This window comes from Sminthopsis crassicaudata, chromosome 1 (assembly GCF_048593235.1).
Source record: "Sminthopsis crassicaudata isolate SCR6 chromosome 1, ASM4859323v1, whole genome shotgun sequence".
Lineage (NCBI taxonomy): Eukaryota > Metazoa > Chordata > Mammalia > Dasyuromorphia > Dasyuridae > Sminthopsis > Sminthopsis crassicaudata.
The window spans coordinates 340,897,658-340,922,634 of record NC_133617.1 but is presented as its reverse complement, the minus strand read 5'-3'; positions in this window follow the sequence as shown (position 1 = coordinate 340,922,634).

Sequence of the window (24,977 nt, the reverse complement as noted above, 5' to 3'; positions counted from 1 at the left end):
CATTCCATTACTTTGCAAATTTGCATTATTCTTTAATAAATGGCTAATTATATGTATACTAAAGAATTGACTTTAAACAAATTTATTTATGATTTATTATCACTATTTGATTTGTATAACTATTTTGTTTACCTAGATAGATAATGTCCATATTTATTATTTACATATATATCCTGAGTTGTGTAAAAATTTTTTGGGGGGTGAAAAGGAATTTCCAGTAGAAAATGTTTATGAAGCCCTGGTATATGTTACAGGATAAGTCATAGAATCCCTTTGAGCCCTGGCTTTACTGGTGACTTGGGAACCAGAGAAAGAAAAGGGAAGGAGAGATATTCAGAGTGGGTCAAAATAGTTGATATTGATTCAAAACACATTTTGCTCCTCCTTCCTCTTGCTAAAGAGATAGGAAGTGAGATATGCCAGTTATGCATCAAAACCATGGGGATAATTAAAATGTTTTTCTTTTCTTTCCTAACATTTCTCTCTGACCAAAGTAAAGTTAATGAAATAACTTGCAGGTGGCAAATTTCCTCATTGAGTTTCAGCTGGTTCTTTGTTCCTCCACTATTGCTACTCAAAGTTTAGAGGTAATTGTATTACTCTCAGTTAATTATCCTGGCACCAGTGCAGGAATCAGATGGTCAATGATTTTATGTGATTTTAAAATTTGGGTTGCAGCTTTTCTTCTTCTTCAAATCCAAAGCTTCTACAGAATATCATTTAGAAAGAAATGCACAAATAAATTTTAAAAGTCTCCTTTTTAGAGCAAAGCAAAACCCAAAGGACTATACTAAATTATCACAAATAGGCTAAGTACCTTTCTTTTCTTTTTTTTTTTTTACTATTAATATATTCTTACTTATTTGTATATATAAATAGATGCACACATACACACATACACAAGCTTATTGCAACAGTAGGAAAGCGTTTAATAACTTTGCAGTTCATACTATTGGGATTCAAGGGGGATTTCCAAAATGTTGGGGTTTGAGATCAGCATCTTAAGTGTCTCAAAAGAATTTGCAAGCTCAGACCATCTCCAATTCAAGGTGCAAAGTTTATCACAATTGGAATGCCAATTAAAGCAGGCTAAATTTCAAAAGAAGATAGCAAAAAAAACAGGAGCAAGAAGATAAATTTATAGAGAAAAGTGAGGGGGACCAGGTGCTTCATGTCAAGGACAAGGTAATTTTATGGCTTAGAGGTGAAGTTAAAGAGTGGTCTGGTTCTGACTTTCTATATAGATGCAATGTTCATAGTTCTCTGGGCAAAGCTGCGGGAGGGGAAACCTAGAAATGTGTTTTTAGGCTGAAATGTCACTAGGTCAACTAGCAGACACCTAATTTTGTTCTGCACCTGTGTCAACGTTAAACACATCATTACTGTTGCTCATTAGTTTTAGAAACTCTGTTATCATTAATCAATAGACTGTTCTCTGACAGCCAGCAATATTTGTAGGCTTAGCATCCTGGTCAATAAAATTGCTACATCCTAAGGACTGTACCACAAAAATACTGTGTTTCAGAAATTCTGAGTTTTGGGGGCGGAGCCAAGATGGCGGAGAAGAAACACACTACTCAGTGAACGTCCTCACTCCCTCACAACCAATTAGATAAATTAAGTCTCAAAATTAGCTCAGGACTGATAGATACCACAAGGACTGGAAGCACGACTTACCAGCTGAAGAGAATCTGGAGTTTCAACAGGAAAGGGACAGACCCCAAAACACTTTTTAAGTATGAGCAAAAAATCTAGAAAAACTATAGATTCCTTCTATACAGAGAAAGAGCGGGTATCCAACCCCGAGGAAGTTAACAGCAAAGATTCAGAAGATAACAACCTAAAGGGGAACGATTCCTGCCCCCCATCACATAACTCTCTCCTAGAAGAAGCTCTTAAGAAATTGAGGGAGATTGAAGAAAAATGGGGCAAGGAAAGAGAAGTTATGATAGAGAATAACAACGTCCTGAAATTGGAGTTGGAAAAAATAAAGAATTCACAGGAGATGCAGGGAAACAAAATTAGTGAATTAGAAAAGGTTAAAAAAACACAGGAAAGTAGGATTTCTGAATTGGAAAAGATAAAAAAGTCTCAAGAAAATAGAATTTCTGAATTGGAAAAAGAAAATAATTCTCAAAAAAAAAAAATCAGGGAAATGGAAAAAAATTCAATAGAGCAAAATAATTCATTTAAAAACGAAATTGGGCATTTACAAAAAGAACTAAAAACTGTGAAAGAAGAAAATAACTCCTTAAAAGTCAGGATGGAACAAATAGAAATGAATGATTCACAGAGAACCCAAGAATCAGTCAAACAAAACAAAAAAAATGAGAAGCTGGAGAACAACGTCAAATACTTACTGGGAAAATCTATAGACCTGGAAAATAGATCTAGGAGAGATAATCTGCGGATTATTGGACTTCCAGAAAACTATGACCAAAAAAAGAGCCTAGATTCTATTTTACAGGAAATTATCAAAGAGAACTGTCCAGAGATAATAGAAACAGAAGGGAAAGTAGATGTGGAAAGAATTCATCGAACTCCTTCTGAAATAGACCCTAAAAAAAGAACACCACGGAATATTGTGGCTAAGCTGCAGAATTACCACACAAAGGAGAAAATCCTGCAAGCAGCTAGAAAAAAACAATTTAAATACCAAGGTGCCACAATAAGGGTCACCCAAGATCTGGCTGCCTCCACATTAAAAGATAGAAGGGCCTGGAACCTGATATTCCGTAAGGCAAAAGATCAAGGACTGCAACCAAGAATGAACTACCCAGCTAAGTTTAGCATCTTTTTCCACGGAAGAAGATGGTCATTCAATGAAACAGAGGAATTCTATATGTTTCTAAGAAAAAAACCAGACTTAAACAAAAAATTTGATCTACATCCACAAGACTGAAGAGAAACAGAAAAAGGTACACAGAACCCTTGAGAACTGTAACTCTGTTGTGGGTATATAAAAAATACTCAAGGATAATTTGATTTTACTGATATAAAAGAAAAAAAGGGGGGTGTAGTAAAGGGAAGGAGCTCGGTTCAGAAAAAGGGGAAGGAGTGATAAAAAGAGGGAAACTACATCCCAGGAAGAGACATAGAAAATACACCATATCTGAGGGAACTTAGTGAGGGGGAGAATCATTGTGTGAATCTTACTCTCATCAGAAGAGGCTCAAAGAGTAAATAATTAACATATTTGTTTTTCAGAGAATTTTCTCTCACCTCATTAAAAGGGGGGAGAGGAAAAGGGAAAAGGAAAAGGGGAATAAGTGAAGGGACTTGGAGGGAGGGGGGAGGGATCCTAAAAAAAAAAAAAAAAGAGGGAGGGTTGCGCGTCACAAGGGGGGTCTGTAAATTAAATATCGGGGAGGGGGATCAGGGGGGTCAAGGGAAAAAAGCATAATCTGGGGATAATACGATGGCAGGAAATACAGAATTAGTAATTTTAACTGTAAATGTAAATGGGATGAACGATCCCATCAAACGGAGACGGATAGTAGATTGGATCAAAAAGCAGAACCCTACAATATGTTGCCTACAGGAAACACACTTAAAGCAGGGAGATACATACAGAGTAAAGGTAAAAGGTTGGAACAGAGCCTATTATGCTTCAGGTAAAGCCAAAAAAGCAGGGGTAGCTATCCTTATCTCAGATCAAGTAAAAGCAGAAGTAGATCTCGTTAAAAAAGATAAGGAAGGAAACTATATCCTGCTGAAAGGTAGCATAAATAATGAAGCCATATCAATACTAAACATATATGCACCAAGTGGTATAGCATCTAACTTTCTAAAGGAAAAGTTAAGAGAACTGCAAGAAGAAATAGACAGTAAAACTATAATAGTGGGAGATCTCAATCTTGCACTCTCAGATTTAGACAAATCAAACCACAAAACAAACAAGAAAGAAATTAAAAAAGTAAATAGAACATTAGAAAAACTAGGTATGATAGACCTTTGGAGAAAACTGAATGGCAATAGGAAGGAATATACTTTCTTCTCAGCAGTTCATGGATCCTATACAAAAATTGACCATATACTAGGACATAAAGATCTCAAAATTAAATGTAGGAAGGCAGAAATAATAAATGCCTTCTTCTCAGATCACAATGCAATAAAAGCTACATTCAGTAAAAAGTTAGGGGTAAATAGACCAAAAAGTAATTGGAAACTGAATAATCTCATCTTAAAGAATGACTGGGTGAAAGAGCAAATTATAGAAACAATTAACAATTTCACCCAAGATAATGATAATGATGAGACATCATATCAAAATCTTTGGGATGCAGCTAAAGCGGTAATAAGGGGAAATTTTATATCTTTAGAGGCTTATTTGAAGAAAATTGAGAAAGAGAAGATTAACGAATTGGGCTTACAACTTAAAAGGCTAGAAAAAGACCAAATTATAAACCCCCAACCAAAAATTAAACTCGAAATACAAAAATTAAAAGGAGAAATCAATAAAATTGAAAGTAAAAAAACTATTGAATTAATAAATAAAACCAAGAGTTGGTTTTATGAAAAAGCCAATAAAATAGATAAACCTTTGGTAAATTTGATCAAAAAAAAGAAAGAGGAAAATCAAATTGATAGTCTTACAAATGAAAAGGGGGATCTTTCCACCAATGAAGAGGAAATTAGAGAAATAATAAGGAGTTACTTTGCCCAACTTTATGCCAATAAATTTGATAACTTAAGTGAAATGGATGACTTCCTCCAAAAATATAGGCTCCCTAGATTAACAGAGGAGGAGATAAATTGCTTAAATAGTCCCATTTCAGAAAAAGAAATAGAACAAGCTATTAATCAACTCCCCAGGAAAAAATCCCCAGGGCCAGATGGATTCACATGTGAATTCTACCAAACATTTAAAGAACAATTAGCCCCAATGTTATATAAATTATTTGAAAAAATAGGGGATGAAGGAGTCCTACCAAATTCCTTTTATGACACAGACATGGTACTGATACCTAAACCTGGTAGATCGAAAACTGAGAAAGAAAATTATAGACCAATCTCCTTAATGAATATTGATGCTAAAATCTTAAATAAGATATTAGCAAAAAGACTTCAGAAAATCATCTCCAAGATAATACACTATGATCAAGTAGGATTTATTCCAGGAATGCAGGGCTGGTTTAATATTAGGAAAACTATTAATATAATTGACCATATTAATAATCAAATTAATAAGAACCATATGATCATCTCAATAGATGCAGAAAAAGCATTTGACAAAATCCAACATCCATTCCTACTAAAAACTCTTGAGAGTATAGGAATAAATGGATTATTCCTTAGAATAATCAGGAGTATATATTTAAGACCGTCAGTAAGCATAATATGCAATAGAAATAAACTGCAACCTTTCCAGTAAGATCAGGAGTGAAACAAGGTTGCCCACTATCACCATTACTATTCAATATAGTACTAGAAACGCTAGCCTCGGCAATAAGAGCCGAGAAAGAGATTCAAGGAATTAGAGTAGGAAATGAGGAAATTAAACTATCACTTTTTGCAGATGACATGATGGTATACTTAGAGAACCCCAAAGACTCTGCTAAAAAGCTACTAGAAATAATTCAAAATTTCAGCAAAGTGGCAGGATACAAAATAAATCCACATAAATCCTCGGCATTTTTATATATCACTAACAAAATGCAACAGCAAGAGATACAAAGAGAAATTCCATTCCAAACAAATGTTGATAGTATAAAATATTTGGGAATCCATCTACCAAAGAAAAGTCAGGAATTATATGAGAAAAATTACAAAACACTTGCCACAAAAATAAAATCAGATTTAAATAATTGGAAAGACATTCAGTGTTCTTGGATAGGCCGAGCGAATATAATAAAGATGACAATACTCCCCAAACTAATCTATTTATTTAGTGCTATACCAATCAGACTCCCAAGAAACTATTTTAATGACCTAGAAAAAATAACAACAAAATTCATATGGAAGAATAAAAGGTCAAGAATTGCAAGGGAACTAATGAAAAAAAACTCAGAGGAAGGTGGTCTAAGTGTACCTGATCTAAAGCTATATTATATAGCAGCAGTCACCAAAACCATTTGGTATTGGCTAAGAAATAGACCGGTAGATCAGTGGAACAGATTAGATACAAAGGACAAAAAAGGGTACATCTATAGCAATCTAATCTTTGACAAACCAAAGATTCCAACATTAGGGATAAAAATTCATTATTCGGAAAAAACTGTTGGGAAAACTGGAAATTAGTATGGCAGAAATTAGATATGGATCCACACTTAACACCATATACCAAGATAAGATCAAAATGGGTCCATGATTTAGGCATAAAGAGGGAGATAATAAATAGATTAGAGGAACAGAGGATAATCTACCTCTCAGACTTGTGGAGGAGGAAGGAATTTATGACCAGAGGAGAACTAGAGATCATTATTGATCACAAAATAGAAGATTTTGATTACATCAAACTAAAAGTTTCTGTACAAATAATACTAATGCAAACAAGATTAGAAGGGAAGTAACAAATTGGGAAAATATTTTTAAAAACAAAGGTTCTGACAAAGGTCTCATTTCCAAAATATATAGAGAACTGACCCAAATTTATAAGAAACCAAACCATTCTCCAATTGATAAATGGTCAAAGGATATGAACAGACAATTCTCAGAGGAAGAAATTGAAACTATATCCACTCACATGAAAGAGTGTTCCAAATCACTACTGATCAGAGAAATGCAAATTAAGACCACTCTGAGATACCACTACACACCTGTCAGATTGGCTAAGATGACAGGAACAAATAATGACAAATGTTGGAGGGGATGTGGGGAAATTGGGACACTAATACATTGCTGGTGGAGTTGTGAAAGAATCCAGCCATTCTGGAGAGCAATCTGGAATTATGCCCAAAAAGTTATCAAACTGTGCATACCCTTTGACCCAGCAGCGCTACTACTGGGATTATATCCCAAAGAAATACTAAAGAGCGGAAAGAGACATATATGTGCCAAAATGTTTGTGGCAGCTCTTTTTGTTGTAGCTAGAAACTGGAAGATGAATGGATGTCCATCAGTTGGAGAATGGTTGGGTAAATTGTGGTATATGAAAGTTATGGAATATTATTGCTCAGTAAGAAATGACCAGCAGGAGGAATACAGAGAGGCCTGGAGAGACTTAAATCAACTGATGCTGAGTGAAATGAGCAGAACCAGAAGATCACTGTATACTTCAACAACGATACTGTATGAGGATGTATTCTGATGGAAGTGGAAGTCTTCAGCATAAAGAAGATCCAACTCACTTCCAGTTGATCAATGATGGACAGAGGTAGATACACCCAGAGAAGAAACACTGGGAGGGGAATGTAAATTGTTAGCACTAATATCTGTCTGCCCAGGTTGCATGTACCTTCGGATTCTAATGTTTATTGTGCAACAAGAAAATGATATTCACACACATGTATTGTACTTAGACTATATTGTAACACATGTAAAATGTATGGTATTGCCTGTCGTCGGGGGGAGGGAATAAGGGAGGGGGGGTAGTTTGGAAAAATGAATACAAGGGATAATATTATAAAATATATATATATATATAATAAAAAAAAAAAAAAAAAAAAAAAAAAAAAAAAAAAAAAGAAAAGTCAGAAATTCTGAGTTTTAACATTGCTTGGTAGACGTAGAAGCTAGAAACATTTTTAAGTTTCGATGACAATTCACGGGTGACTTTGATCCCATTTCCTGTGCCATATATACCTGTGGACATTTCTTCTGCTACAGGAACCGTATCAGTGTTTTTAGGTTCTAAATGGTCCAGTGAAATGAATGGGGTAGAAAACAAATCACCCTAAGACAGGGAAGCATATTCTATAGATGACTGATCTTTAGAATTTTCCTAGCCTTTTGTCCCTTTGTGGATTACAGTGACATCTCTGACTGGAATCTTCAGAATCCAGAGAAATACAAAGAAATAAAGGAGAAAGCTGAAGAGAGAGATAGGGAATGAGACCAAAGCAATTAGGATGATTTTTTTTTAAAAGTGGATTAGATGAGGCATATTTAGAAGAATGGTGTCCTTGACCAGATATTGACTGTACTAGATGGCCTATGATATTTCTTTCATAACTGAGATTCTGTGATTCTACAACACAGCGATGATAATCAGATTTCACAATTGCAAAACTCCTAAACTTATAGCTGAATGATCATAAAAATCATAGATACAGGCCTAGAAGGGAATTCAGAAGCTAGCAAGAACTTTCTACAAGTGAAGAAACTTTGCCTCAAGGAGATTTAGTTGTATTGACCAAAGTCACACAGATAATAGTCATCAAAGAGGGTCTGTATGAGATCCTCTAACCCCAGTGTTCTTTCCAGTACACACTGATGGGAAATAGCCTATTCTACATTATCTATTAGTTGATTATTCTTCTTTCTGCTCCCAAATGGGGCATCAAGCTCCAGTGACAAGTGGTAACCCTCATTAACCTCAGGGCACTTCCTCAGTGGGGAGATAGGGAGTCTGGATCTGAGCCAAAAAAAAAAAAAAGGACATTGATTCCTTTTTAGTTGTTTTCCATTGACTCTAGGGTGACCAGCAAAGGGAACAAAGACATGTAAATGATATTCACATCTCTTAATTGGTTCCATTACAGATGCCTTTGTTAACTCTTCAGGTCAAGCTTGGGCTTTAGCTTTAGAGGTCACCTCTCTAGAAAACAAAACAACAATAAAAAATGCATAGAAATTCAGTGTGGTATGGGGATAAAGCTGTTATTTTGGAGAATAGAACCCTGCAAGTCTGGTTGATCTCCCCTCCCCACCCCAGACCTGCAACCAAGCAATAAATCAAGTGACACAGAAAAAAATGACTAAACTGTCCCTTTTAGGGGAGTGTCAGTGATTGTAGCCCCTGTAAGAAAACCATCCATGCTATAGAAACCCTTCTTTCTAGGAGCATATTTCTTCAGAGACTGCAAGAGAAAACCAAAGAAAACCAAGAGGCAGATGAGTATGGACAGAATCTATTTGATGAGCTCCCCATCCTTGGAATTTAAAAATACAAAAGACAATTCACAGGAGAGAGCTCAGGGAGACATAAGGCAATGTTGACTTATGCAGTCTTATGTTTATTTCACCAATAAATATACCCTGCTCTCATCCAACACCTGTTCCCATCTTACTGATATCACTTTCCCCCTTCTAAATTATGCAAGGGATGGGTTTTTATTATCCTCATATATCAAAAAGCAAATCTATGGAAGAGAAATATGTGACCTGGGATGGGATAGATGAAGCATCTGAATGTTGAGATTTATATACCAAAAGAATGCTAATGCAAGGATTTTGTGAATTTTAAATTTATATCACATATAATGGAAGAATAAAACTTTAAATAGTTAGATTTTGTACCAAAACATAGCATTTTCTAGTAAGCTTTAGAAAATGCTAAGCCAGAATTATCTACTAAAGAAAGACAGACAAACATAGAGATCTAATAGAAATATAGAAACAGTGAAACACATATTTTAAAAAGGGGAAATATTGGATACATATGGTTTAAGAAAAATAATAATAAATAGGTATGAGAGTGAAGAAGATTCTTAGTAGATTGGAAAGTATATTATGGGGTTTTAGAGAAGTTCACAAAGCTGAGATAATTCATTTTTATGTAAATGGCATTTGAAATATTACAGAGATATGCAGCTGATATGCCAACATCAAATCAAATGAAGCTGTGAGCTCATGAATTTGATTATTTCTCATATTACCCAAATTCTAAGTCATTCATGTTTTCCATGGTACCCAATATTCCAGGTGACTTTCTTACTTTCTTGACATTTATAAAAATTGCCACTGGTTCTGTTGGATTTTCCATCTATTTTTGCTTTGTTCTATAACTATCCCAACTTTTTTGGTCTTATCTTTTATATCCTTTACTTGCATGTTATATCCACAATGGGCCTCTCCATTGCATCTGGGTAATATTCACTTTCACTTTTTAAGAGACTACTATATTCCTTGTTTCATGGCTATTTAATGAAATTGCATGATTCTTTGTTTTGGGGAAAAGTTTGGACTCATTAAGGAACTCTGAAATTGCCTGAAGAGAACCCAGTTCATTTTCTTCTTCCTATTTAACTTTAAGTCAAACTCATTGCTGATTTTTACTGTTTGTCTTAAGTGCACACACACACACACACACACACACACACACACACACATACACACACACATGTCTATAAATTGTTCATAAATAGGCATTTTATCTACTTGGTTTTTCTTTTAAGATAGACCAAAATCTTGGATCTCTTGCAAGGGTCACTGCAGTTTTCCATTGCTTGATGCAGCCACAGTGATTCTTTCTATAATCAGGAGCATTTGGAGAATTTTACCTACCACAGGGCATAATTCTTCAACTTGAACTCTGCACTGGATCTCATCCATCAGAGTGGGAAATGCTTTTGAAATTCATCTGTCTTTCTTCACTGTTTTATTTTTTGCTTTCACTAAGAAATAGAACTGGAGATGTAATTTCTTTTTTAGTGATTTTAAGTGCGAACTGGATCATTAAACCCCAGAACAACTTTAAAATCTCCTCTACAATTAATCAGTTTGTAAACATTTTATTTTGACAAATCAATCTGATTACTCCCCTTCTCCCCATATTATACCTTCCTATTAGAAAATAATAACAAAACAACAGTTAAGAATAATTTTCTAAGATAGTGATGAAAACAAAATGAATGGTTTTTGTTTTGTTTTGTTTATAGAAAAGAAGAATGCCTGTTTTGAGTTGGTATTTCACAAGAATGTTATGTTTCAAATTATTTTATTGGCTGGACTTTTGCAATGGCTTATTGGAGGATCTGTCTGCCTCAAGTCTCTCCCTACTTCATAGCTTTCTCTATTCAATCAATAAAGTTATTTTACTAAGGCACAAGTCTGATTATGTTACTTTGTGAATTGAAAGACTTCTCCCTTCCTCCCTCCTTTTTTTTTCCCTTCCTATCTTCCATTCTTCCCTTTCCTCCCTTAGACTACATAGGTGACCATATCCTTGCCTATAGATGCTCTTAAAACATTTTTTTTCTTTTCTTTTTTACATCTGAACCCTCTCAAGATATCTTGAAGTTTATCGGCTAGATTTCTTTCTTAAGAACCATGTCTTGACAAAATCCAGTGGCTTGCTGCCACCTCCAAAAGCAAATATAGAATGTTCTATTATATTCAAAGTCTTTCATAACCTGATCCCTTCCTTCCACTCCTTTCAACCTAGAATCTCTCCAGTCCCCAATACTTCATCATGCCATTGCCCCTGTGTTTTTTTATTTTGTTTTCTTTTGAATTCTGAACCAAATAGCTAACATACTTATATATAACCTCTCCATATCTATTACTCTTCTTCCTTCTGTTTTCAAACATACCCAAATCTTTTTTATTTTGAAAAAGAGATAAACTTAAGTAGAACATACCATATCTTAATTTGATCAATCTACATCTCTTCTCCCTTTATCATTCAGAATCCTAGGGAAACAAACTATTTTTATTTCCTTCTTCCTTGTTTCTTATTTACTTTTCAATCTAGCTTCTGATTTCATTATTCCCTTACCAACAGTCTCCTAAATATGATAGTCTTCTCTCAGTAATCACCCTTTTCTTTTCTTCCTTATGATTTAGTGTTTTATTTTCCAGCAATTACATGTAAAACAATTTTAGCCTTTGTTTTTAAAATTTTGAGTTCAAAATTCTCTCCCTTATTCCCCACCTTGCATATTTCCATATTAATCTCCATATTAATCCTGTCAACAAACAATCATATTGATGAAAATTAGATAAGAGTATCTAAATGAAATTAGGTTTAATTGAGGTCTAGTGGCAGGTTCGGGGTACAGAGAGTCAAATATAGCTCCCCTGCAACCCCTTTGGATTTGGTGCAAAGATACAGAGTTAAGTGAGGTCTAGTAGCAGTGCAAGAGTCCTCTGTAAAGGAATTTACAGACATGAAAACCTAGATTGATAAAAGAGGTTTATTGTGGGGTTTGGAAGTAAGGTTAAAAGGTAGAAAGACACCAAAGCCAGGGCTGGCACTGGTGGGCAGAAATCTTTGACATGGCTGGCGTAAGGATGCCATGTTTGGGACTTCTGCAAAGAGTGGACTCCAGTTTTGCCCTTTTTATTCTAGGGGGGCTTTTGTTAATCTGAAGGGGCTTGTGAGTGGAGTCCCAGGTTGGCTTCTGGCTTGAGCTTCAGCCAGGGATAGAATTTGAATAGAATTCAATGGGTTTTTAGATAAGGGGAAAGCTGTTTGTGCTTGGGGTGGGGGTTGGCAAACCTGAGCAGATCATTAGAATGGGGGATGGGACAGCCCAAGTTAGCTCAGATCAGATGGGAGATGGGAGAGCCTGGATATCTCCCATTGGAATTCAGCTATGGGCGTTGGGAATCAGAAAGGAATCTTAAAAGGGATCACAGCCCACATCAATATCAACAGTCAATCACTCCTCCCAATAAAATATGTGTAGATCTATATTCAGATTCCATTAGTTCTTTCTTTGTGATAGATAGCATTTTTCATCATATGTTTTTCAAAATTGTCTTGGATAATTGTATTGCTGAGAATAGCTGTCATTCCATATAGACCATCTTACAATATTGCAGTTACTGTGTACAATGTGATCCTGATTCTGCTTACTTTACCAGTATCAGTTCATATAATTCTTTCCAGGTTTTGGGGAAATTTACCTACTCATCATTTCTTATAGTACAAAAGAATTCCATTACATTGGTACACCACATCTTGCTCAGCTGTTTCCCAATTGATAGGAATCCCTTCAATTTCTAATTATTTGCTATCAGCAAATAACTTCTATAAATATTTTTACATATATAGATCCTTTTTCTTGTTTTTGATTTCTCAATATAATTTTACTTTTCCAAATATATGTAAAGATAGTTTTCAACATTCATTTTTATAAAACTTTGAGTTTCCAGAAACTAGGCACCAATGCACACTTAATTTCCTCTATCAAGATAAGGTGGAAACAAGTTCATGATTTAGACATAAACAATGATACTAAAAGCAAATTAGAAGAACAAAGGATAGTCTACCTCTCAAATATGTGCAGAAGAAAAGAATTTGTGGACACAAAGAACTAGAGTGTGTTTTAGGATGCAAAATGGATAATTTTGATTATATTAAGGTAAAAACTTTTTGCACAAACAAAACCAATGTAGACAAAATTAGACCCCAAAATGAAAATGCCAAGGAACATCATAGCTAAATTTCAGAATTATCAAATCAAAGAGAAAATATTGCAAGTAGCTAGAAGGAAACAATTCAAATATTGAGTAGTCACAATCAAGTTTACCCAGGACTTAACATCTTCCATTTTGAAAGATCAAAGGGCATAGGATCGGATATTCTGGAAAGCAAAGGAATTTGAATTGCAACCAAGAATCAACTATTCAGCAAAACTGATGATCATTTCTAAGGAGAAAAGATGAACATTCAATGAAACATGTGAATTTAATCTGGTTTTGATGAAAAGAAAAGAGCTGAATAGAAAATTTGATCTTCAAATGCAGAACTCAAGAGAAATATAAAAAGGAAAAGAAAAAAATGGCTTTCTTTTAAAAGTTAAAAAACTGGAGGCAGAGCCAAGATGGCAGAGGTAACACACATTTTTTTCTGACCTACTACAATGATTCTCAACTAATTAGCAAATTCAGCCTCTGAATTAGTTGTGGACTGGCAGAATCCATGAATTTTGAGAGTGCAGCAAATTACCAGCAGAAGATAATTCAGTCAAGTGTGGAGGGAGGTATTTAGGTGCAGGCAGAAAGGCAGAGCACAGAAGCCAGCACATGCTGTCCAGACCCAATGCAGGGTACAGTCTCTGTGGTATGGTACAGATTGGGTACTGTAGAGAATCTACATGGAGAAATCTACATTTGTGTTGGCCATTCTGCCCTGGTTGCAACCCAGTACATCACCAGAGAAATTATAAAACACCCAAAACAAACATAAAAGGTAGAGTGAACCCAAAGCACTGTAGTCTCATGGGACCTGGCCATGCCCACCAAACACCAGGATTGAGTCATCATAGACCCAGTGAAGCTGTGGCTACTTCACTGCTGCTTGTAGAGGAGGCTTGGAAAACCTCCTTTGCCCTAAAAGCAGAACCTAACATTTAAAAAAAATGAGTAAAAAAGCAAAGAGAACTCTAACCAAAGATAGTTTTTATGATGAAAGAGAAAACACAATTCAAACCCTGAGAAGAATAAAAGCAGATTGAATCCAGAAGAAGACCCAAGAGGTGGTATAACCTGATCCTCATCACACAAGGCTCTCCTAGAAGAAATGAAAAAGGATCTCAAAAGAGAGCTAGAAGAAAAATGAAGAAAGGAAAACTTTGTAAGAGAGTTTAGAAAAGGCATATAACTCATTAAAATATAGATTTGACAATTCCCTGAAAAACAGAATTTGTGAAATGGAAAAGGTAAATGACTCCCAGAAAAACAGAATTTGTGAAGTGGAAAAATAAAATATCTCCTAAAAACCAAAATTTGTGAAATGGATAAAAAATTCGATAGAACAAAAGAACTCATTTAAAAACTCAATTGAACAAATGTAAAAAAAAGTGTAAAAATAAAAGTAAATGAAGAAAATAATTCACTAAAATTCAGAACTGAACAAATGGAAATGAGACATCAAAAATCATTCAAGCAAAAACAAACAAAAAAATTAAAAAATAGGAAAAATATAAAATACCTACTTGGGAAACCAAGTGATATGGAAAATAGATCTAGGAGAGACAATCTTAGGATTAATTGGGCTCCTTGAAAACCATGATGAAAAAATAAAAAGATCCTAGACACTATTTTTCAGGAAATCATCAAAGACAACTTCCCTAATGACATAGAATAGAAGATAAAATAACCATTGAAAGAACTCACCAAACACCTCCTGAAAGAGAACCCAAAATTAAAACTCCAAGGAATATCATTGCTAAATTTCAGAACTATCAGGCCAAGGAAAAATATTACAAGCAGCCAGAAAAGAACAATTCAAATACCGAGCAGACACAATAAGGACTACTCAAGATCTAGCAGCTTCCACCTTAAAGATCAAAGGACTTTGTATCTGATATTCCAAAAGGCAAAAGAACTTGGAATGCAACCAAGAATATCCATCTAAACTGAACATTTTCATGATATTATAAATAAATTAGAAGAACATAGGATAGTTTGCCTTTGTGGAAGAGAAAGGAATTTGTGACCAAAGAAGAACTAGAGATCATTATTGATCACAAAATAGATCATTTTGATTATATTAAGTTAAAACATTTTTATACAAACAAAACCAATGAAGACAAGATTAGAAGAGAAGCAATAAACTGGGAAAGCATTTTTACATTCAAAAGTTCTCATAAAGATCTCATTTCCAAAATATAAAGATAATGGTGAATGTTGGAGGGGATGTGGGAAACCTGGGACACTGATACATTGTTGGTGGAACTCTGAACAAATCCAATCATATTGGGGAGCAATTTGGAACTATGCTCAAAAAGTTATCAAATTATGCATACCTTTTGATCCAGCAGTGTTACTACTGGGCTTATATCCCAAAGACATCTTAAAGGAGGGAAAGGGACCCATATGTGAAAAAATGTTTGTGGCAACCCTTTTTTTTTTACTGTCTAGAAACTGGAAACTAAATGGATTCCCATCAATTGGAAAATGACTAAATAAATTATGTTATATGGATTCCATGGCAGCCATGGAATACTATTGTTCTATAAGAAAAAACCAGCAGGATAATTTCAGAGAGGCTTGGAAAGACTTACATGAATTGAAGTTAAGTGAAATAAGCAGAACCAGGAGATCACTATACATGGGAAGAACGAGACTATAGGACAATCAGTTTTGATGAATATGACTCTCTTCAACAATGAGATGATTCAAACCAATTCCAATTGTTCAGTAATGAAGAGAGTCATCTACACCCAGAGAGAGGACTATGGGAAATGAATGTGGGCCACAATATAGCATTTTCACTCTTTCTGTTTGTGTTTCTTGCATTTTTGTTTTCCTTTTCAGGTTTTTTTTTTTCTTTCTAGATCTGATTTTTCTTGTGCAGGAAGATAATTGTATAAATTTGTATACATATATTGGATTTAACATATACTTTAACATATTTAACATGTGTTGCACTACCTGCCATCTGGGGTGGGGTGGGAGGAAGGAGGGGAAAATTTGGAACAAAAGGTTTTTCAGGGTGTTTTGTAAATAAAAAGCTATAATAAAAAGTGAAAAAAAAGTTCAAAAGCTTATAACTCTATATCGGAAGGTGATTTGTTTAACTCTTGAGATCTGTATGTCTATTATGGGTATACTTAGAGGGGGGGGGAGAAATAATTAGATTATATTATGGTACTATAAAAAAAAAGAAACAAGAAGAAAGATGATTCTACTGGAAGAAGAGGAAAATGGAGTTAAAATGTGGTAAATTCCATTTCATGAAGAGACCAAAAAGATACTGCAGTTGAGAAAAAGAAGGGAGAGGGATTAGCATTGTGCAAATCTTACTCTCATCAGATTTGGCTCAAAAAGAGAATATCAGACACATTTAGTTTTATTGAGAAGCTTGTCTCAGTCTATAGGGAAGTAGAAGGGAAAGGGGAAAGGAAGAGGGGAGATTAATAAAAGGGAGAATAGAATAGAATAGAAGGAGAAAAGTATAAGAAATGTGGAGGGGCTGCAAAAGGGGAGGGCTGTTGGAGGTAGTGGGTGGTCAGTAACAAAATACTTGGGAAGACAGAAAGAAGGAAAGGGAAGAGAAAAGTGTGACTGGGAGTAAACAAGATGGCAGGGAATATATAATAATTTTATCTGTGAATTTGAATGGTATGAACTATTCTATAAAATGGAAGTAGAAAGTAGACTAGATTAAAAGTCAATATCCTACAGTTTATTGTTTACAAGAAAGACATTTAGAGTATAGTGATACATATAGAGTAAAGGTAAAAATCTAGAATAGAATCTATTATACTTCAGCTGAGATAAAAAAAAAAAAATCAAGGTTAGCAATCCTGATCTCAGATCAAGAAAAATAAAAAAAAAATAGATCTAATTAAAAGTGATGAGGAAGAAAATTATATCCTACTTAAATGTACCATAGATAATGAAGTAATATTTATGCTAAACATATATGCATCAAGTTATAGAGCATCCATATTCCTAGAGGAGAAATTGAGAGCTGAAAGAAGAAATAGACAGTAAAACTATATTAGTGGAGAATTGCAACTTTGCTTTTTCAGAACTAGATAGGTTGAACCACAAAATAAATAAAAAAGAAGTTAAGGAGGTAAATAGAATCCTAGAAAAGTTAGGAATGATAGACCTTCAGAGAAAACTTAATGGAGACAGAAAGGTGCATACTTTTTTTTTTCTCAGCAGTATATGAAACCTTTCCAAAAATTGATTATGTATTAGGGCATAAAAACCTCAAAATCAGTTGTAGAAAGACAGCAAAGAATAAATGCATTTTTTCAGATCATGATACAATAAAAAATACATGAAATAAAAACAGGGGAAAATACACCAAAATTAATTGGAAACTGAATAATCTAATACAAAAAATGAGTGGATGAAAAAAAATCATAGACAAAATCAATAATTTCATTTAAGAGAATGACAATAATGAGACAACATACCAAAATTTGTGGGATGAAGCCAAAGTGGTTATTAGGGAAAATTTTATATCTCTACATGCTGACTTGCATAAAATGAGAAAGAGAAGATCAATCAATTGGAAATGTATCTTAAAAAAAAAAAAACTAGAACAAGAACAAATTAGCAATCCCCAATTAAAAACTAAATTTGAAATTCTGAAAATAAAAAGGGAGATAAATAAAATAGAAAGTAAGAAAACCATTGATTTAATAAACAAAGCAGTTGGTTTTATGAAAAAACCAACAAAATAGATAAACCTCTACTTAATTTGATTAGAAAAAGGAAAGAAGAAAACCAAATTGTTAATCTCAAAAATGAAAAGAGAGAACTTTCCACCAATGGAGGGGAAATTAGAGCAATAATTAGAAATTATTTTGACCAACTACATGTCAATAAATCTGGTAATCTAAGTGAAATAAAGTAATACTTACAAAATCATAGACTGCCTTATTAACAGAAGGGGATATAAATTACTTCAATAGTCCTATTTCAGAAAATGAAATGGAACAATGCATTAATCAACTCCCTAAGAAAAAATCTCCAGGGCTACATGGATTTACTTGTGAATTCTACCAAACATTGAAAGAACATTTAATTATAATACTATACAAACTATTTGAAAAAAATAGAAACAAGCAGTCCTACCAAATTCCTTTTATGACACAGATATGCTGCTGATACCTAAATCAAATCAGAGAAAGAAAATTATAGACCAATTTCCCTAATAAATATTGATGCAAAAATCTTAAATAAATACTAGCAATAAGGTTACAGAAAGTCATCCCCAAGATAATATACCACAACCAAGTAGGATTTATGCCAAGAATGCAGGGCTGGCTCAATATTAGGATAACTTTTAGCATAATTGACTATGTCATTAACCAAATTGATACAGTCAATAACCAAATGAAAATTGGTTTCAAAATTCATATAATTATTTCAATAGATTCAGAAAAAGCATTTTATAGAATCCAACAGCCATTCCTATTAAAACACTAGAGAGTATAGGAATAAATGGAGTTTTCCTTAAAATCAGTAGCATCTATTTAAAATCATAAACAAGTATCATATGTAGCAGGGACAAATTAGAACCATTCCCAATAAGATCAGAAAGTTACCCACTATCACCATTAGTATTCAATATTGTATTAGAAATAACTGTTAGCTTTGGCAAAAGAGAAGAAAAATACTAAAGGAATTAGAATAAGTAATGAGGAGACCACATTATCACTCTTTATAGATGATATAATGGTATACTTAGAGAACCCTAGAGAATAAACTAAAAAAAAACTACTAGAAACAATTCACAACTTTAGTAAAGTTGCAGGATACAAAATAATTCCACACAAATCATCAGCATTTTTATATATTACCAACAAAGTCCAACAGGAAAACTACAAAGAGAAATTCCTTTTAAAATAAGTGTAGGTAATATAAAATATTTGGGAATCTATCTAAGTGGAAAGTCAGGAACTATATGAACACAACTGTAAAACAATTTCCACAGAAATAAAGTCAGATCTATCCAACTGGATAAATATCAAGTGCTCATGGGTAGGCCAAGTAAATATAATAAAAATGACAATACTATGTAAATTAATCCATTTATTCAGTGTTATACCAATCTAACTCCCACGAACTTATTTTATAGATCTAGAAAAAATGATAACAAAGTTCATCTGGAGGAAGGGTCAAGAATTAAAGAGAATTAATGGAAAAATGCAAATGAAGGTGGCCTATCTATGCCAGACCTAAAACTATATTATAAAGCATTGGTCATCAAAACCATTTGGTACTGGCTAAGAAATAGAATATTCAGTGCAATAGGTTAGGTCACAGGACAAAATAATCAATGACTATAATTATCTACTGTTTGATAAACTCAAAGACCTCAGATTTTGGGATAAAAACTCAGCATTTGACAAAAACTGCTAGAAAAATTGGAAACTTGTGTGGCAGAGACTAGGCACTGACCCACACCTAACACTGGATACCAAGATACGGTTGAAATGAGTTCATGATTTGGCATAAAGAGTGATACTACAAACAAATTAGAAGAACAAAGGATAGTTTGCCTCTCAGATCTGTGGAAAAGGGAAGAATGAGTGGTAAAAGGAACTGAAGTTCATTACTGAACACAAAATAGATAATTTTTATTATATTGTTAAAAAGTTTTTGTACAAAAAATTAATTGAGAGAAGATAAGAAGGAAAGCAAAAAAACTGGGAAAACATTTTTACATTCAAAGGTTCTGATAAAGGCTTTATTTCTAAAATATAGAGAGAATTAACACAGATTTATAAGAATTCAAGCCATTCTTCACTTCATAAATGATCAAGGATATAAACAATTTTCAGATGAAGTAATTGAAACCATTTCTAGTCATATGAAAACATGCTCTAAATCACTATTGATCAGAGAAATGCAAATTAAGACAACTCTGAGATACCATTACATACCTTTCAGATTGACTAAGATGACAGGAAAATATAATGAGGAATCTTGGAGGGGATGTGGGAAACCTGGGACCCTAATACAATTGTTGGTGAAGTTGTGAACTGGTTCAACCACTCTGAAGAGAAATTTGGAAGTATGCCCAAAGGGCTATCAAAATGTACCTACCTTTTCATCCAGCAGTGTTTCTACTGGACTTATATCCCAAAGAGGTCTTTAAGAAGGGAAAGGAATCAACATGTACAAAATTGTGGCAGTCGTTTTTGTAGTGGCAGGAAACTGGAGGCTGAGTGGATGCTCATCAATTGGAGAATGACTGAATACTTTATGTTATATGAATGCTATGGAATATTATTAATCAATAATAAATGATAAGACAGATGATTTCAGAGAGGCCTAGAGAGACTTACCTGAAGTGAAATGAGCAAAACCGAGAGATCATTGTATATGGCAATAACAAGATTATACAATGATCAAGAATGTAGTTCTTTTCAACAATGAGGAAATTGCGGCCAATTCCAATGGTCTTGTAATGGAAAGAACCATCTGTACTCAGAGAGAAGATAATAGGAACTGAGTATGGATCGCAAAATAGTATTTTCACTTTTTTGTGGTTGTTTTCTTGCATTTTTTTTCACAAATTTTCCTTTTTTTGTTCTGGTTTTTCTTGGGCAACATGATACTTGTGGAAATATGTATAGAAAAATTGCACATGTTTTATATATATATATATATATATATATATATATATATATATATATATATATGTATATATATACAGAGAGAGAGAGAGAGAGAGAGAGAGAGAGAGAGAGAGAGAGAGAGAGAGAGAGAGAGAGAGAGTTACTTGCTATCCAAGCAAGGGGGGAGAAAGGAGGGAGAAGAAAATTTGGATCACAAGGTTTTGCAAGGGTGAATGTTGAAAAAAAACCAAAAAGCTTTACAAAATAAAATAAGACTTTGTATTTAGAATTTTCTCCCTTCCTCCTTTATTTCTCCCCTCTTCAAGGCAGTAGGCAATCTGATATAGGTTAAATTTGTGCAATCATTTTATATTTGTCATATTGTGCAAGAAAAATCAAACTAATAGGGAGAAAACTACAAGAAAGAAAAAGCAAATAAACAAACAACAATAAAAAGGTGAAAAAACTATGCTTCAATCCACGTTTAGTCTCCATACTTCTCTCTTTGGATACAGATATCATTTTCTACCCTCTGTCTATTTTAATTGTCTTTAATCACCACATTAGTCAGAAGAAGCAAGTCTATCAGAGTTGATCATCCCATAAACGTGCTGATAATATCTAAAATGTTCTCCTGGTTCTACTCAGTTCACTAAGCATGAGTTCATGTAAGTCTTTCCAGTCTTTATGAAATTAGCTTGCTCATCATTTTTTATAGGATGTAATACTCCATTACATTCATGTACCATAACTTATTCAGCATTGATGGGCATTATGATTTCTTTGTAATACAGACCCAGCAGTGATGTTGCTGGATCAAAAGTTATGTACAGTTTGATAGCCCTTTGGACATAGTTCCAAATTGTTCACCATAATGGGTGGATCACATCACAACTCCACCAGTGATGCATTAGTGTTCCAATTTTCCCACATTCCTTTCATTATCTTTTCCTGTCATCCTAGTCAATCTGAGAAGTCTGAAGCGGTACCTCAGAATTGTCTTAATTTGTTTTTCTTTAAATAAAAATGATTTATAACCACTTTTCCACATGACTAAAATGGTTTTAATATATTCAGCTGAAAATTGTCTGTTCATATCATATGAACATTTGTCAGCTTGAGAATGGCTTGTATTCTTATAAATTTGAGTTAATTCTCTATATATTTTAGAAATAAGCACTTTATCAGAAACACTGCCAGTAATACCCCCCTCCTAACTTTTTGCTTACTCTATAATCTTGGCTTCATTGGCTTTGTTTGTGCAAAGTAATTTAATTTAATTTAATTTAATCAAAATTATCCATTTTGCTTTTCATAATATTCTTTCTTTCTCCTCTGGCCATAAGTTCAGTACTCACCCTCTTCAATTTGTTGAATTTGACATAGTTGATTACTTTCTTCTCTTGGATACTTCTTTCTCTATATTTTTGTATTACTATTTCCTGTGAGTTTTCCTTCTATCAAATACTCTGTATAGATGTATTTAAAGGTGCTCTTCTGTGCCTGCTTCTTTTATCCTTCTATACTCTCTTGCTTGGAGACTTAATCAACTTATTTAGATTTAATTATCATCTTTCTATAGATGACTCACAACTTATCTCTGACTTATATTTCAATTCTTTATTATAAATTGCCTACTGGACATTTCAAACTGGATGCCATTCAAGGTGTCTAAATTAAATAATCTGTTATCCAAAATACATTAAGCTTTTCCCAAACTCCCCTATTTCTGTAGAAAGTACCACTATTCTTCTGGGATCCTTGACTCATCAACTTAGAGTAATTTTGAATGATCACTCTACTTCACCAACATATTCAATCAGTTATTAAATCTTAAAGTCCTATATTCTGCAACCCTTCACAATTTCTCACATCTCTCCTCACACAGTCACTATCTTAGTTTGGTTTCTCATTATCTTGCATCTAGATTATTGAACCGACCTCCTACTTGATCTCTTTTGCTCAATTCTCTTGTAGTTCTAGTTCGTCGTTCCTCAGCTACGGAAATGATTTTCCTTAATTCTTTATGTTGATGTCTAATTCAAAACATTGGCTCTATCTTGCTTAATGGATTGAAAATGAGTGCCTTCTATATGAAGGTTATGGTATGTGAATGTTATGGAATATTATTACTCTATAAGAAATGACCAACAGGAGGAATACAGAGAGGCTTGGAAAGACTTACACCAACTGATGCTGAGTGAAACGAGCAGAACCAGAAGATCGCTGTACACTTCAATGTTGTATGAAGATGTATTCTGATGGAAGTGGATATCTTCAACATGAAGAAGATCCAACTCACTTCCAGTTGATCAATGATGGACAGAAACAACTACACCCAGACAAGGAACACTGGGAAGTGAATGTAAATTGTTAGCACTACTGTCTATCTACCCAGGTTACTTATACCTTCGGAATCTAATACCTAATATGCAACAAGAAAATGGTATTTACACACATATATTGTAGCTAGGTTATATTGTAACACATGTAAAATGTATGGGATTGCCTGTCATCTAGGGGAGGGAGTAGAGGGAGGGAGGGGATAATTTGGCAAAAATGAATACAAGGGATAATGTTATAAAAAATTTTTACTCATGCATATATACTATCAAAAATTTATAAATAAAAAAATTCATTTCAGTTTTGAGATCCTTCACAACCAGGTCTAAACTTGCTTTTCTGGTTTCATTTTATATCTACTTCCACCCTTATAATTCATTCAATGTCAGATTCTTACTAAGTGCTAAGTCGGTACTTAACAATTCTCTAGCCTGGCTAGCTCACTCAGTAGAGCATGAGACTCTTAATCTCAGGGTCATGGGTTCGAGCCCCACAGTTGGGCGCCAAAATTGTAAAGGTCTTGAATTGTAAAGGTCGGGTCATCTCTAAATTGTCCTTGGGCACCGCCGGCTCACTCAATCCCAGACTAGACTCTTCTTCCTCCAGAGTGCTGTCCCATCTCTGTCTCTGTCTCCTTGCTCAATGTTGTCTTCTTTTATCCTTCCAGAGAATGGGTGTGTGAGAACTCAAGGGCTTGTGGGAAAATTACTTCAACCAATGAACTTGCTCCTTTTAAAGGTTGTGTAAACTCCTTTTCATATGTTAACTCCTCCTCAGAAGTTCAAAGGGGTAAACTCCCTTTAAAGGGGGGAACCAAACATGTGAACTAGAGAATTGTTAACTACCCTCTTAGCACTTAGTAAGAACCTAACATTGCAGCTAGGCTTTCATTTTACTTTATATTATTTATTTCATCTTCCATTTCTGAGCCTTTGCTTTGTCTATCCTCCATGATAGGAGTGCATTATTTTTTCACCTCTGTCTTATTGAATTCCCCTTCTATGTGAAGTTGTAGCTTAATCTCCAAGTGACTAATGCTTTCCCTTCTAACATACTCTACCTTGTATTATTTATATTTTTGTTCATTATTAATTGCATGTCATAGCTGCCGTTTGAAAACGATTTCTTGATGGATTGAGTTCTATTCTATCCTGACTCTCCTATTGGTGCATTTAAGCCATTATCTTTCAAGGTGACATTTTAAAACTTTGTGTCTCCTCCATCAAATCCAGTTATACTGTTAAAAAAATCATTTGCTCTCTAACTTTTAATTTTTCATCTGTTGCATCAAGCTGTCTCTTCCTATTTCATTTTCTAGTTATTTTCATGGCTTCTTTTAATATTCTCTAATTATTATTGTAGTTTCTGCTGTCCAACTAAAGCCTTAATCACTTGATTTTGCTTTTATGGTGATTTTTTTACCTTGCTTTACCTTGTTCAATCCAGGACTTTACCTGGACTTTATCAATTTAGGTATAAGTGTTACTTAGCATCTCTATTCTCTCAGATTTTTTCCCCTCAGCCTTTTTTACTTTATTGTCTGAATGAAATATATATTTTTTTGGTACAATGATCCAAGAAATGTCAAACTAGCTCATCTCTTATATGAATTCTTCCCTCTTCTCCCCCTGGACTCTCATCCCCTTTCTTGGGCTTTGATCACATATTTCCTACTTTTGTAAAATACAAAATAAAATAAAATGGCTTTTAACTTTTTCTTTCCCACTCCAGGTAAGATATGATTCAGAATCATCTGTATTAATTTTTCATTTC